Source organism: Tachyglossus aculeatus, chromosome 12 (assembly GCF_015852505.1).
Source record: "Tachyglossus aculeatus isolate mTacAcu1 chromosome 12, mTacAcu1.pri, whole genome shotgun sequence".
NCBI classification, from domain to species: domain Eukaryota; kingdom Metazoa; phylum Chordata; class Mammalia; order Monotremata; family Tachyglossidae; genus Tachyglossus; species Tachyglossus aculeatus.
This window is the reverse complement of record NC_052077.1, coordinates 6,507,775-6,522,798: the sequence shown is the minus strand read 5'-3', so window position 1 is coordinate 6,522,798 and position 15,024 is coordinate 6,507,775.

The window sequence follows — 15,024 nt, the reverse complement described above, 5'->3', positions numbered from 1 at the left end:
ATTGGTCTTAAGGCTTTCTGTTTTTATCAATTATTTCTACGTATTCCTTCTGCCCCATAAAATCTCCATTCGCTCACACACGGCCCATGACGTATACTTTTTGTGGCCATTTTGGCCCTAAACCAAGTCCTTGTGATCTTATGCAAGCCAGAGGAGGCTGACATGCTTGGGAATTTCAGTACAATAACCTCGGGAGTGTGATTAATTTTCCCACAGGGTTACAAGTTTTTAGCCTGACTTTTGCCAAGCCTCTTTCTTCAGCCTCATGTCAAGTAAGGATCATAGCTCTGCACAGACTTCACAGGTAGATAGAGACTCCGTTGTTGAAGATCATGAACAACAAGAGGCAACCATCAGCCCTGGATGGGTTAGGGGCAAGGTCTGGCTGAAAGCCAGATCTGGACCAGACCAAGAATTGCAAGATTGACCCTTCCCCTAGTAATAATAATAATAATGGCATTTATTAAGCACTTACTACGTGAAAAAACACTGTTCTAAGCATTGGGGAAGTTACAAGGTGATCAGATTGTCCCACAAGGGGACTCACAGTCTTCATCCCCATTTCAAGTTAAGTGATTTGCCCAAAGTCACACAGCTGACAAGTGACGGAGTCAGTATTTGAACCCATGACCTCTGACTCCAAAGCCCTGGGCATGGCAAGGGGCAATATCTGCATATATCTATAATTTATTTAAATTAATGTCTGTCTCTAGGTTCTTATCCCAGCTCTGCCACTTGTCTGGTGTGTGACCTTGGACAAGTCATGTCACTTCTCTGGACCTCAGTTACCTCATCTGTAAAATGGGGATTGAGACTGTGAGCCCCACGTGGAACAGGGACCGTGTCCCACCCGATTTGCTTGTATGTATCCACCCCAGGCTTAGCACAATGCCTGGCATATAGTTAAGCATTTAACAAATGTGATAATTACTATTATTATTATTATTATTATTATTATTATTATTATTATTCTTAATGGAGAGGAGATAGATCCATAATGAGTTGGAATGTCAGGGAGATTCAAAGTCTTGAAAAGTGTTAAAATAGGTCATTTGGGCAAGAAGGGTTCACTCCTTGCCCCCTTCTCAGGAACCTGCACAGAGCAGCGGTATCTGCATCACCCCTCCCGCAAACCTCTCCAAAGTTACATAGAATCCAATTGCACAAATGCCTGGTCTAGAAGTCCTAGTGGACCACAAGCTAGACATAAATCATCTTTGTAGTACAGTTATTATAACACACACATACCACTGTAGTGTATAAATAGAACTATAACAAGAATATAATCCTCCTATTATACACTGTACTTTTGTGACAAGTATGCCCTTCTGTGACCAGGCACAGTTTAGTAAGAGAGATTGGCTAACTTGGAGAGAGTTCAGAGTCAAGCAATAATGATTTATTGTTGGGAAGAAAGGAACTACGAGGAAAGGCTAAAGGATTTGAGGTTATTAAGGGAATTCCAATAGGCCAAAGGATATTCTAAAAATAGTTTTCAAATATATGAAATACTGTTATTACAGGAGGTATTGACTATGAGAGAAGCAGCATGGCATAGTGGCTAGATCACGGGACTGGGAAGGCCAGAAGGTCATGGGTACTAATTCAGGCTCCACCACTTGTCTGCTGCGTGACCTCGGACAAGTCACTTCACTTCTTGGCGCCTCAATTTCTTCATCTGTAAAATGGGGATCTAATGCCTGTTCTCCCTCCTGCTTGGACTGTGATCCGACCTGGTTCTCTTGTATCTACACTTGTGCTTAGTATGGTGCTTGGCAAGCCTATTGAAAAGGTAATTACTATTATTGTTAGGTGGTATTGCCCTGGGCGATGGCTCCTGGAAATGCTACCTTGAGGCTGAGGAAAACAGACAACAAAGGCAGCAGTGTCCCAGAGGCTACAAATGAGTCCTCACTGATCCTTGCAATGTATTCTAGGCCAGGTTAGTTTTTGCCCTTCCTTATACAGGTCAGTTTGGATCCTTCTCCATCAGTCGAGGCTTAGGGCTATTCCCCTTTAGACTGTAAATTTGTTATGGACAGGGATCATGCCTGTTAATTCTGTTGCTCTGTACTCTCCCAAGCACTAAGTACAGTGCTCTGCACATAGTAAGCGCTCAATAAATGCCATTGATTGGTTCACCATTTAGTACGGTGTAGTGGATAGAGCAAGGACACGGGAGTCAGAAGATCACGGGTTCTAATCCCTGCTCTGCCACTTGTCTGCTGTGTGACCTTGGGCAAATCACTTCACATCTCTGTGCCTCAGTTACATCATCTGTAAAATGGGGATTGAAACTGTGAGCCCTAGGTGGGATAGGGTCTGTGCCTATCCACCTCCATATCAAACAAAAACTCCTCAGTATTGTCTTTAGACCTCTCCATCACCTTGCCCCCTCCTACCTCACCTCCTTTTTCTCCTTCTACATCCCAGCCCGCACACTCCGCTCCTCTGGTGCTAACCTTCCCACTGTGCCTCGATATCGCCTGTCTCGCCACCGACTCCTGGCCCACATCCTATCTCTGGAATCCCCTCCCTCCTCAAATCTGCCAGACAAGCACCCTCCTCCCCTTCAAAGCTCTACTGAAGGCACACCTCCTCCAACGGGCCTTCCCAGATTCAGCCCCACTTTTCTTCATCTCCCACTCTCTTCTGCATCTCCCTGACTTGCTCCTTTTTCTCCCCCCCCCCCAACATTTATGTATATGTAATTGTATTTATTTATATTAATGCCTGTTTTCTTGTATTGATATCTGTCTCCCCTCTCTCTAGACTGTGAGCCCATTGTGGGTAGGGATTGTCTCTCTGTACTGCTGTATTGTACTTTCCAAGTGTATTGTGTCCAAGTGGACACAATAAGCACTCAGTAAACATGACTGAATGAAGTGTTCAAGCCGATTTGTTTGTATCCACCCCAGTGCTTAGAACAGTGCCTGGCACATAGTAAGTGCTTAACAAAGACCATAATAATAATAATGATTCACTAATTGAAATCAATCAATTCTTGTCTGCTCTGTGACTTTGGGTGAGTCACTTTGCTTCTCTGGGTCTCAGTTACCTCATCTGTAAATGGGGTTAAGACTGTGAGTTATATGTGGGACAGGGACTGTGTCCAGTGTGGTTACCTAGTATCTACCCCAGAGCTTAGAATAGTGCCTGACACCTAGTAAGCACTTAACAAATACCATTAAAAAAATAACACTGTACTAAGCACTTGGGAGAACATAATATAAAAGAGTTGGTAGGCACATTCCCTGTCCACAACAAGTTTATCTCTTTCCCCTTGGAATCTCTGCCGGCCCCCAAGCACTCCTTTCCATCACTTTATAGACCCTCTCCGATCATTGCTCACCTTCAACATATGGTATGAATCGGGGTGTGCCCACTTAGGCAAAGGTAATACACACCAGATTCACATAAACTCTTTTGACTTCCTTAGTGCTTACTACGGTGTTCTGCACAGAGTAAGCACTTCATTTATTGAGGGTTTACCGTGTGCAGAGCCCAGTACAAGACCCTTGAGAAAGTACACTATAGCAGAGTTGGGAGATATGCTCCTCACCCACCAGAAGCTGACAGTCTAAAAGGGGAGACAGATATCAAAATAAATTGGGGATATGCACATAAATGCTGAGGGGCTGAGGATGGGGTCAATATACAGTGCTTAAAGGGTACAGGACCAAGTGCATTGGTGACACAGAAAGGAGAGGAAGTAGGGGAAATGAGGGCTTGGTCAGGGAAGGTATCTTGGAGGAGATGTGATTTTAATAAGACTTTGACGGGGAGAAAATTCTAGGCCAGAGGGAAAATATTGGCCAGGGGTTAGTGGCGAGATAAAAGAGATCAAGGTACATTGAGTACATTGGTGATGGAGAAGCAAACTTTGTGGGCTGGGTTGTATAAGGAAATCAGTGAGGTAAGGTAGGAGGGGGCAAGGTGATTAAGGGTTTTCAAGCCGAAGGTAAAACATTTCTGTTTTTGTGGAGGTGGATTGGCAACCACTGGAGGTTTTTAAGGACTGGAGAGATATGAACTGAATTTTTGTTTTAGAAAAATGATCCAGGCAGCAGAGTGAAGTAAGGACTGGAATAGAGATAAACAAAAGGACTGGACGTAGCCCATAGAAAATATACAACAAGCAAGTGATTCAATCCCTATCCACAAGGTAATTGCATTTTAATTGGGGAGATAGATACCTTACTGCCTCCTTAAATGGTTTCCTCTATCCTCCTTACTTTTGGTCGCTCCATTTCTGCTCATCACACAGCAGGTATTTGGGTATCCTCTTGTCATCTATTCTCAAATACTCCAGTCTTTGAACCTGAGTTGCGATGAATGTAACTTTCATACTAGTAGGCAGGATTTGATCTGGAACTTTGCTGTTTACGATCCTGTAATAATAATAACAATAATAATAATAATGGTATTTGTTAAGTGCTTACTATGTGCCATGCACTGTTCTAAGATTTGGATAATGATGATGGTACTTGTTAAGTGCCTTCTAGACTGTGAGCCCACTGTTGGGTAGGGACCGTCTCTATATGTTGCCAACTTGTACTTCCCAAGCGCTTAGTACAGTGCTCTGCACACAGTAAGTGCTCAATGAATACTATTGAATGAATGAATGTCAAACACTAAGCTAAGCCCTGGGGTAGATACAAGGTAATCAGGTTGGACACAGTCCCTGTCCCACATAGGGCTCACACTCTTAATCTCCATTTTACAGAGGAGGGAACTGAGGTACAGAGAAATGAAGTGACTTGCCCAAGGTCACACAGCAGATATGTGGTGGAGCCAGGATTAGAACCCATGACCTTCTGACTCTCAGGCCTGTGCTCTATTCACTAAGCCACACTGCAAATTTGTTAAGTGCTTTCTCTGTACTGGGGTAGATACAAGGAAATCAGGTTGGACACCTACTCAGGGCTCACAGTCTAAGGGGAAGGAGAACAGGTTTACAATCCCCATTTTATAGATGAGGAAACTGAGGACTGGAGAAGTGAAGTGACTTCCCTAAAGCCACACAGCAGGCACATGGTGGAGCCAGGATTAGAATCCAGATCCCCTGGCTCTCAGGTCTGTGCTTTTTCCACTAGAACATTTTGTTTCTTGCCACATTAAGACAAATGCGGTGTGAGGGTGATATTGATGGAACTGCTCAAGGAATCAAATACGGCATCCATAGAGAGTTCAAGTCTCACAACTATAGAAAATCTCTGAAGCCCTACAGCTTAGCCTAAGTGTGAAGTGATAAGGTCACCACATTCTCTGACAGACTTCCAAAGAAAAAACTGGCCTGTTTTGTTTTGGTATTCTACTTCCCTGTTTATTGTTTACCATTGTTCAAGTTTGCTGTCTTGGTAACAAAATTCTGGGGCAGCATTCATTTCAAAGTTGCTGCTGAAGCTCTTTATGTATAAGGTATCTGGGCTGCAGGCAAGTACAGTACATCAATAACCTACGTAATCATTTTTTAAAATGGTATTTGTTAAGCGCTTACTATGTACCAGGCACTGTACTAAGTGCTGGGGTAGATACAAGATAACTAGGTTAGACACAGTCCCTGTCCCACACAGGGCTCCTAGTCAATCCCTATTTTACAGATGAGGTAACTGAGGCACAAAGAAGTGAAGTAACTAGCCCAAGGTCACACAGCAGACCAGTGGCAGAGCCTGTACAAAATCCCATGGCGTCCTGACTCCCAAGCCTGTGCTCAATCCACTATACCATGCTGGTTCTCCAGCAGCAGACCAGTCCAAACCAGGAGTGCATCAGGACACCAGGCACATTAACTAAACAATTAATAGATGCACCTAGTGTGACAGAGAATTGTGCAAAGCACTTGGAAGAATGCACAATCCTTGTTTCAAGGAGCTGATAATTAATGGATGTGAGATAACATACTTATGTCCTTTACCATTCCTTTGCACGTCTTTTCACAGATTTCTGTGAGATTCTAGCCATGTGAAAACAGAGCAGATTTTGTCAAGTGCTTAGTACAGTGCTTTGACTCAGTGAGTGCTCAATAAATACGACTGGATTGAATGAATCAAGTTTAAAGCGACACAGCTTTATCCCGATCCTGATGTATATGCCACCCATTGCACCATCTCTCTGCTCTCACCCTGTCGGAACTCCTGAAATGAGTTGTATACACACATTGCTTCCCTTCTCCACTTCTGCAGCTCCCTTCTAATCCAATGCAATCTGGTCTCCACGCCTACCATTGTACTGAAAAGCCTCTCTCTAAAGTGACAGATGATCTACTCCTTGACAAATTTAATGGTCTCTTTCTTTTCCTAATCTCCTTGACCTCTCAGTCACCTGAAATACTATGGATCACTCTCTTCTGGAAATGTTATCTCACTTTGGTTTACAGACACATTTCTCTCCTGGTTCTCCTTCTACTTCTCTAGTTAATCTTCTTGGAATTTCTTAATCAATCAATCAAACAATGCTATTTATTGAGTGCTTACTGTGTGAAGAGCATTGTACTAAGTGTCTGGGACAGCATAATTCAAAAGAGTAGTCAGTCTCGCATTTATTGAGCACTTAACTGTAAGTGGAGCACTGTACTAAATACTTGGGAGGGTGCAATACAACAGACACATTCCCTGCCCACAATGAGCTCACAGTAGGGAGACAGACATTAATATAAATAAATGAATGATGGATATGTACATAAGTAATGTGGGGCTGTGTGGGGAATGAATAAAGAGAGTAAGTCAGGGTGACACAGAAGGGGGTTGAAGAAAAGGAAAAAGAGGGCATGGTCAGGGAAGGCCACAACTCTGGCATTATCCTTGACTCTTCATTGTCTTTGAACTTTCACATTCAGTCTCTCACTAAATCCTGTCTAGAGAAGCAGCATGGCTTAGTGGAAAGAGCCTGGGCTTGGAAGTCAGAGGCTGTGGGTTCTAATCCTGGCTCTGCCACTTATCAGCTTTGTGACTTTAGGCAAGTCACTTAACTTCTCTGTACCACAGTTACCTCATATGTAAAATGGGGATTAAGACTGTGAGCCCCACTTGGGACAACCTGATTACCTTGTATCTACCCCAGAGATTAGAACAGTGCTTGGCCCATTGTAAGCACTTAACAAATACCAAAATTATTATTTATCCTACACAATATTTCCCGAATCTCTCCTTTCTTCTCCATCCAAACAATTACCAGCCTGGTGAAGTTATTTGTCATATCCTCATTAGACTATATTGCATCAGCTCATTGTGGGCAGGGAATGTGTCTGCTATATTGTTATATCGTTCTTTCCCAAGTGCTTAGTACAGTGCTCTGCACACAGTAAGCGCTCATTAAATACAATTGACTGATTGACCAGTCTCTTCCCTTTCCAGTCCAAATTGACTCTATTTCCTGGACCATTTTTCTAAAATGTTATTCTGTTCACATCTCTCACTCCTCAAAAACCTTCAAAGGCTACCCATTCCTCTCCTCATCAAGCAGTCTATCAACCTTTTAACTTATTGTTTTAATCAGTCTATCAACCAATAGTATTTACTGAGAATCTTCAGTGTAGAGCACATACTGAGAGTTAGGTAAAATACAACAGAATCAGTAGATATGGCCCCACACTGAAGGAAAATGAAAGAGATACACAGTAAAATAAATTACAGATGGGAGAAAGTAAAGATATGCACGTAAGTGCTACAGCTGGCTGTGAGTATTTAAGTGGTTAGTCACATGAAACTGATGGCCTGGGATTTGGGAAAAATAAAGTGGGGTGATTAGAAATGAATCAGGGAAAGCCTCGTGGAGGAGATGTAATTTCAGAATGGCTTTGATCGTGAGCTGTGGTCAGTGGATATGAAGGGCAAGGGAGTCCCAGGCAAGGGGGGAGGGAGGTGAGCAAGAATCTAGTGGTGGGAAAGATGAAGACAGAGTGAGGTTAGTTTGAAAAGAATGAAGAATCTGAGTTAAGGAGGGAGAAGCAGAGTGGAGAATGGATAAGTAAAATGGCGAGAGCTGATAGAACATCTTAAAACCAATTTTCTCTAGACGCAGAGAAGAATGGGCAACCACTGGAGATTTATGAGAAGTACAGCTTTGACACTCTACCACCTCTCCCTCTTTTACTTTAGCAGTTCTCATCTCCCACTGAACTCCATCTTGCCCTTTTAGTATCTCTCCAACTTGCCTTCTCATTGTGCTTCACACTCAACTCTCTGAATTCTAAAGCCTTGCTTGCACCCTATCTTTTTTCTGGAACCCCCTCCCTGCTCCAAATGGCAAGCACATTGATCCATTAACCTATCATATCCTGGCTAGATTTCACATTGGGTCCCAACTTCCAGTCTCTCCCTCACTCCAGTCCATACTTCTGTTGCCAGGTTCATTCTTCTAAAACACAATTCTGCACCTGACTTCACATATCTCAAAAGCTTCTGATGATTACCTATTCTTCTTTACATCTAGGAGAAAGTCTTGACCATCATCTCAAGGAACACAATCAGCTCTCTCCCTCCTATTTGTTAACTCTTTTCTCCCAGTAAACCTGACCTCACATTCTGAGTTTCAAAATAATTTATACATTGTGCCTCTTTTTTTAAATGGCATTTATTAAGCACTTACTGAGTGCAAAACACTGTTCTAAGCTCTTTCTAATCTCTTCTGCTGCTAACCTCCTTCTCACGGACTTTCCTGCTCCCTGGAAGTTCCTCTCTCTTCAAATCCACAACTCTCCATATCTTCAAAGCCCTTCTGAAGTTCCATCTTTTCCTGGAGGGTTTTGCACTCACAGCCCTTCTGCACTCACAGTCACCTATAACCACTTCTGTGGATATCAACATTCTACTCTTCAAGCACTTTCTCATCCACGTGATTATCTTTCCATTATAATGATTGTATTTATTAAATACTTACTGTGCATCAAACATCGGGCTAAGTGCTGGAGTAGACACAGGCTATCCAGATTGGACAGAGCTCTTGTCTGATGTGAGGCCCACAGTCTAAAGGAGGGAGAACGGGTATTTTATCTCCATTTTACAGTGAGGAAATTGAGGTGTGGAGAAGTTAAGTCACTTGCCTGAGGTGACAGAGCATCAGGTGCTGGAGTTGGGGCTAGAACTTGAGTCTCTTGACATCCGGTACTGTGCTCTTTCCATTAAACCATGCTGATTGACAAATCCACAGCCAGTGGACTGAGTGTCTGGGCATGAGAGGGAGAAAAGCTCAGGTCCTCAGGGAGAAAGTGACACTGGGGGAAATGTCAAGCTGCCCATTTACCACTCCAGTGATTCTTTGTCCTTGAGCCTCCCCCCTTCCTTTCACCTCCCAGCTCTACCCAAGCTGAGACAACCTTACCTGTGAGTGTGTGTGAGTGTGGGTGTGTTTGTGTTAAAGAAAACAAGATATAGTTCCAGTACCTGTAAAGCCTACAACCTGATGAGAGACAGCACAAATACAAATTAAAAGAAATATATAGAAGTATGCAATGAACTGGATGCGACAGAGAAGCAGGAAAAAACAAATATCACCCTAGACTGTAGGAGAGCCAGATAACTCCAGAATCCTATTCATTAACCTGAGATGAAATCCAAAAGTACAATAGGCTAGACTGTGAGCCTGTTGTTGGGTAGGGACCGCCTCTATATGTTGCCAACTTGTACTTCCCAAGCGCTTAGTACAGTGCTCTGCACACCGTAAGCACTCAATAAATGATTGAATGAATGAATAGGCTATTTTCAAATTCCCCTCCCTGAGGACCCAACCTCATCAATCAATCAATTGTACTTATTGAGCATTTACGGTATGGAGAGCACTGTATTAAGTGCTTGGGAGAGTACAACATAGCAGAGTTGGTAGACATGCCCTCTGCCCACAAGGAGAAGCAGAGTGGCTTAGTGGATAGAGCACAGTCCTGGGAGTCAGAAGGACCTAGTTTCTAATACCGCTCTTCATCACTTGTCTGTTGGGTATCTGTGGGCAAGTCACTTCACTTCTCTGTGTCTCATTTCCCTCATTTGAAAAAGGGGGGTTAAGTCTGTGAGTCCTGTGTGGGTCATAGACTGTGTCCAAGATGATAAGCATGTATCTACCCCATTACTTAGTACAATGCCTGGCACATAGTAAGCACTTAACAAATACCATAAAAAGAAGGGAGCTTAAAGTCTACCTCATGTCCTAGCTTCCTTGGAAACCTAATGCCAGTTGATCTTTTGGAGACAGCAGGTGTTGAGGGTGGCTGATGGGACTGGAACAGATTGACTCTAGTGTCGCACTCTCCACAGGAGGAAACAGCCATTTCCCACCCATGGGAAAGCACATGTACGTCATCCTTCTGCATTTTCTTTTTCAGGCTTCCGTGTTCCCTTGCCACTTGGAACTTTAGGGTTCAAGACTACTGCAGAGGTCATCTCACACAAAACCACTAAAAGGCTGCTAGAAAAATGTTCAGTTTTGCATTTATCTCTTCCTTAATCAATTAATGGTATTTATTGATCGCTTACTGGGTGCAGAGCACCGTATTAAGTGCTTGGGAGAGTACAATTCAACAGAGTTGGTAAAAATGTTCCCTTCCCATGACTGCAGTTTATAATATGGCTATTCAAATCCTGCCTTGTCATGGCAAACTACCACATTTTGGGGGGTTCTGGTAAATACATATTCGTATTTATACATATTATATATATATATATTGACAGCAAAGGCATGGCTTCTGAAATTTTACTCTAGATGGATGTTTCCTCTTGGAGATAATTGCTAGATGATCCTGGACTTATGCACGAAGCACAGAAGAATGGGATAAAAAGGCTACCCAATAGGACCCAGCTTTCTGAAGCCTAAAGCAAAGGTCAGTGGGCACAAAATGTGGTGTAATTACTCACTGCCCGACCAACTTTTGTAAATGAAGTTGGGGGAAGATCCAAATGATAACCCGGGGCCTGTGACAGGCATACACTTGCCCTCGAATGCCCTCTGTCCAGATCTAGAGCAGGCAAGCTGATTACCAATAGAGCAAGTGAAGAAATTATCACATTTCTCATGTGGAAACCAAAGAAACTTGACCGGAAAGCCGGGTTACACTGATTCATAGTGCTCAGAACTTTTTCAATTTCACCTGAGGTTGAGGAACAGGTCTAGATATTCCTGAGGTGATTTAAAGGTTTGTCATCAGGTTCAAATCTGAGATCTGGACCTGTTTGTTTTGACCCTTTTAGAACAATTAACTCCATACCATGTCAATGAGAAAAATGCCATAAGTAAGACCAATCAATTTCCACAGTTCAAAGCTCTCTTTTGCTGTAAATGCGGATAGAAGCTCTTAACAGGTACATCTATCCAGCCTGGAGAATTATGTATAAGCGATTATCCCAAAATGTGAACATGAGCAAGAGACCTAATAGCAAATTGATGCTTTCAAAATCCTGCAAATCACAGCATCAAAAAGTAGTATTAAGTGTTAATTTTTAGACAGAGTGGCAAGTAGCATGACCTAGTGGAAAGTGCATGGGTCTGTGATCCAGAAGACCTGGGTTCTAATCCTGACTGTCATTTGTCTGCTGTGTGACCTTGGGCAAGTAACTTAACTTTTCTGCCTTTCCGTTTCCTCATCTGTAGATTGGGGAATTCATCTGTGAGCACCCTGTGTGACAGGGACTGTGTTCCATTTGATTATCTTGAACCTATCCTAATGCTTAGTACAAAAAATTAAGTAGCCAGCCAATATTGCTGCTCCTGATGAATCTTGTTTGGTAGTCCCCAAACGCTTAGTACAGTGCTATGCATACAGTAAGCGCTCAATAAATACGATTGAATGAATGAATGAAAGTATGAAAAGAATGCTTGCTGTTTGACCTTAGGTGAATTACTTAACTTCTCTGGGCCTCAGTTTCCTCAACTGTAAAATGGGGATTAAATCCTTCTCCCTCTTAGACTGTGAGCCCAAAGAGGGACAGAGATTGTAATCAACCTGATCAATTTGTATTTGCCCCAGTGCTTAGAAAAGTGTTCGATATATATAAGCACTTAAGTATAAGAATAATCATCATCATCATAAAAGAATCCCAGAGGTGTCAAGACTTCTATCCTTGCTGTTCAAATTTTATTTTTCCTATTTTTACAATGTACCTCCACATTCATTTTTGTCTTGCCCAGGAATAGTTTTAACTCTTCATTTTTTTCAATGCCAAGAATTCACATTTAATAAGAGGAACTGGTTTATTTACTACTTAGTCTTACACAGAGCACCCTTTATTGGAAGCTCTGAGCATGTTCTCTGGTAAGCTTCCTAAAATGCTCCTCCATCTTTCCCATCCTGCCATGGGCTCTCATGATTGCTCAGAAAGAGCCTTGGGCAAATTCAGGCCTGAAACTGTCTCTGTGCTTTATAAATTTTGTGTTAGACCAAGCCAAACCTACGATTTTAAAGGTAAAGTGACAAACCATTTCTTCTGACTGTTTTCAACTGCTACACTAAGGCTATCCTAGGAATATTGGCATTTTAATCCAATCTTCACCTTTCCTTAAGAAAATGACAATTGATCACAGACCTTTAAGGGAAAATAGGTTCCAAGACATGTGAGCTGGGGACATTATTATTAGAAAATGGATGCAGTGACCGGATTTAACCTAGAAAATTAAAGTTCATAAACGTTACAGAGCACGAATATGCTGCTTTGCTCCTTCCTTATACGAGGTTATTTAAGGAACTTTCAGACCCGCCCCTTCGCTTCTCCCCAGGTACATTGGCCTGGGACTGACGTCATTTCATTCATGCTTTTATTACAAAATTCTCGGGAAGGGTTGCTCCTCTAAAAGGGGACGTGGAGGGGAGACAGGGACATTTCAGGCCAATTTTTTCAGTGGAAGAGGGTGGAAACGCATTCGCCCAAGCTTTTTAAACCCCGGTACTGTACTTTGTGTGTGTGTGATTCCTCCAGCTAATTCTCACTTATGAAGACTCTTGTATTTGTTGCAAACACACACACACACACACACACACACCTTCCCCCGATACTCTTTAAAAGGGTACATCCCCGCCCCTCTGCGCATCAGGCGGTGGTGTGATCCGTTTTGACATTCGGCTCGAAAACCTGCTTTTTTGGGGGTTATTATTGGGTCCGGGGGATTTCCTCTCGGTCCTAATGCCCAGCCCAATCGTGCAGCCGGGTTCCAGAGGGGTTTTGTTTTCTTTAAAGAAAAAAAAATGTTTTCTTTGTGACAAAGTTGACCACGTTTGTTACATTTGGTTGGGTGGGGGACGTCGCTTCCCCTTGCCCGGATTTGGATTCGGAGCAGAGGGGCATGTTGCCTTGTTCCCAAGCGCTTAGTACAGTGCTTTGCACATAGTAAGTGCTCAATCGATACAACTGAATGAATGGGGAGCCGATAGGGGAGGAGGAGGGAACTCTTCCCCAAAGCTTCCAAAACTAGGGGAATTTGGGAGCTGGAATGAGGATGGAATCTAGGATAAAAGCTATAGGGGCCGGATGGGGCTCTTCTTGGTTTGAACCGCCTCCTTCAGTATTAATATCTCTACTACTTTGTTCCACCCACATACACCGTAATCACTCACATCACACACGAGGCTGCTGCTTTTTTTTTAAATTAGACCAGTTGTTCCAGTTTGCCCGCCTTTCCCTCCTTTCTTCCAGGCCACTTCATTTTAAAGCTCCATCTCGCCCCTGTCACCCTCCCCTCTCTCCCCAAGACCCCCATTTCTCTCCTCTCTTCCCCCCCACCTGGATTTGATAGCATCTCTGGTCACCATGGCCATTAGTTTTCAGTTAATGGTGGCATTTGTTAAGTGCTTACTATGTGCCAAGGACTGTTCTAAGAGCTGGGGTAGATATAAGGTAAGCAGGTTGTCACACATGGGGCTCACAGTCTTAATCCCCATTTTACTGATGAGGTAACTGAGGCACGGAGAAGTTTAGTGACTTGCCCAAAGTCACACATCAGACAAGTGGCGGAGGCAGGATTAGAACCCATGACCTCTGACTCCCAAACCCATGCTCTTTCCACTGAGCCACGCTGCTTCTCAATTCAAGTATCTTGGCCACAGGGCACTTAATGAATCGTATTTCCTGCCAGTTTCTCTGATTAGAGAGTCAAGGGGCAACCCCCAAAGAAAGACTTTCTTTGGGGGTGTGTGGGGGGAAGAGGATGGTTTAAAGGGGGGGCCAGCTAGAGAAGCAGAAAGCGTAGTGGAGAGAGCCCGGGCCTGGGCGTCAGAAGGTCATGGGTTCTAATTCCGACTCCACCACTTGTCTGCCGTGTGACCTTGAGCCTGTGACTTCACTTCCCTGTGCCTCAGTTACCACATCTGTAAAGTGGGGATTGAGCCTGTGAGCCCCACATGGGACAGGGACTGTGTCCAATCTGATTTGCTTGTATCCACCCCAGCGCTTAGCACAGTGCCTGCCACATAGTAAGCATAATAATAATAATAATAATCAAGAGGGAGGGAAATTCAGTCCTTTTCCTCGTGATCCCCGAGAATTGGGGGCTTTTTTGAGGGGGGTGGGAGAGGACAGGGGCTGGTTTTACTACTGCCAGAATGTTTTGGAGCCCCCCCACGTTGAAATATCGTTCCAAAGCTATGAAAAGGAGGCGGTGAGTCAGTTGCCAGCCGACAATGTGACCAATACAAAGGACGGTTTTAGGCCACCAACCTCTCAACCCAATCCCTCCTCCTTTTCCCCACCCCTGTTCTCTTCTTGCAAACGATCGGGAGGGCGAGGGGAGGCCTCTGCCTCGCACGGGGTTAATTTTTCCAATCACACGAAGGGGGGAGGAGATTTCTCTGTAGACAAGTAATGGGTGATGGATAAACGTGCGGGCACTAAGACCGCAAGGCATTCATTCCTCCTACGGTTCGATGCAGAAGCTCAGAGGAGGAGGAGGAGGCTAGGAAGAGGAGGAAAGCAATGCTAAATCCAGGATCTATCTGAGGGAGCGAGACAGAACAGGGAGGGGGAATAAAGCCTGGGGGGTGGGGGGTGGGGTGGGGGGCATCCCAGGAGCAAGGCCCTGTCAATTATTTCTCTATTTTTGTACATAACA